The sequence below is a fragment of the Pseudophryne corroboree genome, chromosome 8, assembly GCF_028390025.1.
Source record: "Pseudophryne corroboree isolate aPseCor3 chromosome 8, aPseCor3.hap2, whole genome shotgun sequence".
Taxonomy (NCBI): domain Eukaryota; kingdom Metazoa; phylum Chordata; class Amphibia; order Anura; family Myobatrachidae; genus Pseudophryne; species Pseudophryne corroboree.
The window spans coordinates 294,587,980-294,592,855 of NC_086451.1; the positions used below are offsets into that span (position 1 = coordinate 294,587,980).

General features: G+C 42.5%; 1 pseudogene; it reads left to right on the plus strand.

Moving 5' to 3' along the window:
- Positions 1 to 4,102: 4,102 nt before the first annotated feature.
- On the plus strand, positions 4,103 to 4,221 carry LOC134953922 (5S ribosomal RNA; annotated as a pseudogene).
- Positions 4,222 to 4,876: the final 655 nt, after the last annotated feature.

Here is a 4,876-nt window from a genome sequence, read left to right on the forward strand (position 1 = left end):
ATATACAGTAAGAGTACAATTCATGTATGGAACCGACATTCATGAAGCAGTGCAAAGAGTGGAGAAGTTGCCCATGGCAACCAATCAGCTTTGAAGCATTCTATAGATTGTAAGCTTGTGAGCAGGGCCTTCCTACCTCTATGTCTGTCTATTTTTACCCAGTTTTGTTCTATTACTGTTGTGCTAATTGTAAAGTGCAACGGAATATGCTGCGCTATATAAGAAACTGCTCATAAATAAATAATAAGTAACATTTATCAAGTGCATTCTATAAAATGATATGTAGCAGCTGATTGGTTGCCATGGGCAACTTCTCCACTGTTTCACGTTTCCACTGCTTCGTGAATAGACCCCATTGAATTATAATGGTCACTGAGCTCTTCTCTTAAACAAGATAGTGGAGTTCTACAAAACAACTTCGAGATGGGTTAATAAAATGAGCCCTCAATTAAGAGACATAAAGAAAGGAGTGACAGCAACAGCTTTATCCCATATGGCATATTCCTAGCTAAAAATCATAGCAGAATTCTGGAACATATGTCCATTAGAATCTGAGATATTTATTCTTTTAAAATTAAAATGTGTATTGTAATGATTACTATCTATGATTTTAAAAGGAGAAAATATAGCAGAATTATTACAGATTCACACAACAGAGTGTGGATTAACACTGTTGAGATAAGAAAAGATCAGGAGAAATTAACAGAACCAGACTCCACGGCTCCTAATGAGTGGTTTATTTGGGGCAAATGCAGGGACGACCTGGGATCCGTGTGCACGCGCGGACACAGCAGCACCTCAGGTAACGCCTGCCTCCACAAGCACCCCCAACCCCTTGGCGCCTCAGCTGAACCAGAGCCACCAGCTGCTGAACCCCCGGCATATGCCACTCCCGCTATCCAGGTAACGGGAAGGCAAGGCCACATGTCTCCTAGGTCTCTCCATGAAGCTACTGTAGCTAGATGGAAGAATAGAAAAGGAAAGATAGGACAGGACAGAGGAAGCCAGAACAAGGAGCAGTAAGAGAAAGGAAGAAAATGAGATTTAATACAGACTGCTAAAGAAAGAAATACAGACCTAGCAGACAGAATAACCCACAAGTTTATAACAGCAAAATAGAATGCAATAACACAGCACTTCTCTGTGAAATGTCCAGAAAAGAAAGTCTCCCGCTTACAAACCAGCCAACAAAAACCCACAGGGCCTCCCATAACAGCTTACAGGACCAATCACAAGCCTCACCATCTAAAACCAATCCCTCCTCATAAAAATGTAACCCCCAAGTGTCCGCTAGAGTGTAAGTGTACAGGTCTGGAGGTTTATAACACTCCTGCCATATGTCATTCCCTGCTTGTTTTTTCTATTTTCTACTATAGGTACCTGACCTCTCTCCCCCTCTACTCTCTCGGGTATCCAGCCGCCTCTCTGCCATCTCCTACTATCCTACTGGATATCTGAGCGCTACCTGAAGCTCAACTTAGACAAAACTGAACTCATCATCTTTCCCCCATCCAGAGTATCCCCCCACCCCCCACCCCCCCAATATTTCTATCAATGTTGACAAAACTATCATCTTCCCCGTTCCCCAACTCCACTGCCTGGGCATCACTCTTGTCTCCTCCCTCTCCTTCGCCCACCACATCCAATCTCTGGCTCAATCCTGTCCATTCCAGCTGTGCAACATCGCTTGCATAAGGCCATTCCTCTACCAGAGTGCGACTAAACTTATTATCCACTCACTAGTCATCTCACAGCTCGACTATTGCAACATTCTTCTCACTGGTTTCCCACTCTCCCATCTCGCTCCACTCCAATCTGTTTTCAACTCCGTAGTTAGACTTATCTTCCTCTCTCGCCGCTCCACATCTGCCACTCCCCTTCAACAAAACCTACACTGGCTCCCATTCCCCCACAGAATCCTCTTCAAACTTCTCACCCTCACATACAAGGCCATCTCTAATTCCACTGCACCATACATCTCCAACCTCATCTCCTTACATACTCCCAACCGCCCACTCCGGTCGGCCAATGCCCGTCGCCTCTCATCTTCCCTGGTCACTACATCCCATGCACGAATCCAAGATTTTGCCCACGCTGCCCCTCTTCACTGGAACAAGCTCCCTTTCTCTATTAGACTCTTCCAGACATTGCAAAGCTTCAAACGGGCACTGAAAACTCATTTGTTCATCAAAGCCTACTCTTCTGCATAACCCAGTCTTGAGGCCGCTCTCCCATCCTTATGCCTTGACCATCTCTGCCTCGCTTACTTTCTGTCTCCCTCTTCCACTAGATTGTAAACTCCTTGGGAATAGGGCCCTATTCCCTCCTGTTCTCACAGCCCTCTTCTCTTGCACTTCAATTACAGCTCTCTCCCACTCAGTGACTGTCTATACCTGCATTTCCTCCTGCTCATGACTGTTCAGCTCTTCCAATGGCTGCCCGCCCCCAGCAGTATGCCGATTACTTCTTTACTTTCTGACACTCAGCTGTATTGTGTTCTGAGAACTGTGGTGCTAATTGTTACCTGTGCTCTGTTTTAGTTTTCTGTGATGTTAAGTTCTGTATACCCTGTACTGTTCTAATGTGTGGTGTATGTACAGCACTGCAAAACACTTGTGGCGCCTTATAAATAAATTGTAATAATAATAATAAAAAATGTCAAATGTTTGGTGCTCATGGCCTTAGCCATGATCCCAATTGTCATGTACCTTTCTGTCATAGACACCAGCTGCTATTAGCATATGCTCTCAATGATGTGGAAAATCTTATTAATAGCAATGTCATACTTATTGTTAAGTTCGGTTAACTTTCAGGAAAAGAGCAATACCTTAAATACACAAATGTTCAGGCCGCTGCAACCGCTAAGCGTGTGTGTGTGTGAAACCCCTATCAAATGCGTACATGTTGCGTAAGCACTCCGTCACGCTGTAAGCACAAAGTAGCTACACGTGCGGCGGAATACACTTTATAACCCCTAATAGGAAAGGAAATGCGACACCAATTGTATATGTAATGTTGAGGTCCAACTTGCTAAAGGATTGATAAATCTGCACAGAATACACTTAATGATATTTGTATTACTTTTGTAATATATTAAACCAACATAGTGCCTACTGCATAATCAAATAATTTCAGCAATGGGTTGGTGGTGCTCCCGGAAAATAGTTCAGAAAACTAAATGGAAAATGTGGTCTTAAGAAAAGAGCAAAAGACAAAGAGCTGCTATATGTCTTTTCCAGGGCACACTTAGAAAAATATGTGATGAATTGTAAAAATATGGGTGAGTTAATACGTAACCTTTATTGAGATATACTTACTAAAAGGGAGGAAGCGAATATCAGGTGATCAAGCTCCCAGAGCGAAACGTACGTACACTTCCGGTCCCGGCACCCGAACTTCCGGTTGCACGGACCGCGAACATCGGCTCCACAACTCGGATCCTCCCAGGCTGGAAATCACTATCCATACCTACTGGACACCTCAGATCTCACACTGCCCACCAATGCATATAGACATTTGGGCAATAAGGTTTGAAATTTACACCCAGTGAGGTACCCAGCTATTATTACACTGCAATTGGTTTTCTTATTCTCCACCAGGGGGGTTCGTATATGGGCACAGTACAAGTGTTCTTCCACTGTGCCTTAACAAACTCAGGGACACAGTGGGGATAACATTTTTTCTATATATAGACGGATTATCAGCATGTAGCTGTAAATACCATAAGTGCCTATTACAAGGGGTTATTCGCTTTATCCATTAACTGTCACTGCTATTCTGATATTAAGCGCAACAAATATCATATGTTATCTTTTGAGAAACGTGCTATATATTTTCTTCATGCTATTTGAATATACAGCTGTGATGTGATATTTAGGAATACTCAGTGGAGACACCATCCCCTAGGGATCATTACTGATAGATCCCCATAAGGGAACAAATAACACCCAATTGAATAAGGTTTATTTTTCCACTGCATAGCACCACCCTCATCTCCCCTTGTGTTTTTAGGGGAGTAATTATCATCAGAGCGTCTCAGTTATCACATTTGCCTGAAATAACCACACACTGGAATTGATTGCACAAAATTTGAGACTCACTCACCTACGGTCAAACCGCACTGAGTATGCCCAACCTCGTCTGATCTTGGAAGCCATACACTGCAGGGCCTGGTCAGTACCCGGTTGGGAGACCACCAGGGAATACTAGGTACCGTAGGTATTTTATTCTCATATTTATGAGCCGTTCCAGCTCTATGTGCACTTTCGGGTCTTTTGTTTGACTTGGATACTCAGGTATGGGATAACTTAACCCCATGGAGCCTATTTACTCCCACTAGTATCTGTTCAATTCAGAAACAAAGTAAAAAAAAAAAAAAAAATTTCTTTTTGATACATAAAGGGAGTAAACATATTTTCGCCCTTCTAAAAATATTTTTTCGCCTCAAATTTGTAATAAATTTTGTTTATTCGCTTCCTCCCTTTTAGTAAGTATATCTTAATAAAGGTTACGTATTAACTCACCCATATTTTTACAATTCATCACATATTTTTCTAAGTGTGCCCTGGAAAAGACATATAGCAGCTCTTTGTCTTTTGCTCTTTTCTTAAGACCACATTTTCCATGTTGAGGTCCAACCCAGCAACAAATATTTACTCAAAAGGAGGTACAACAGAAATGCAATCACATAAGAGAAAAGGCTACAATCAATGGATACATACGTTTGTTCGCCTGCGCCACCCGGTTCCGGTCCTCAGTCAATCAAGATAGATGACCTTCAAAGAATGTGTGTGACCAGCCAGGAGGCTTGGCTTTTATACATTAGTCCAAATCATGAAACAAAGGAAACTGTAATCTCTTCACCCATAGGTCAAAG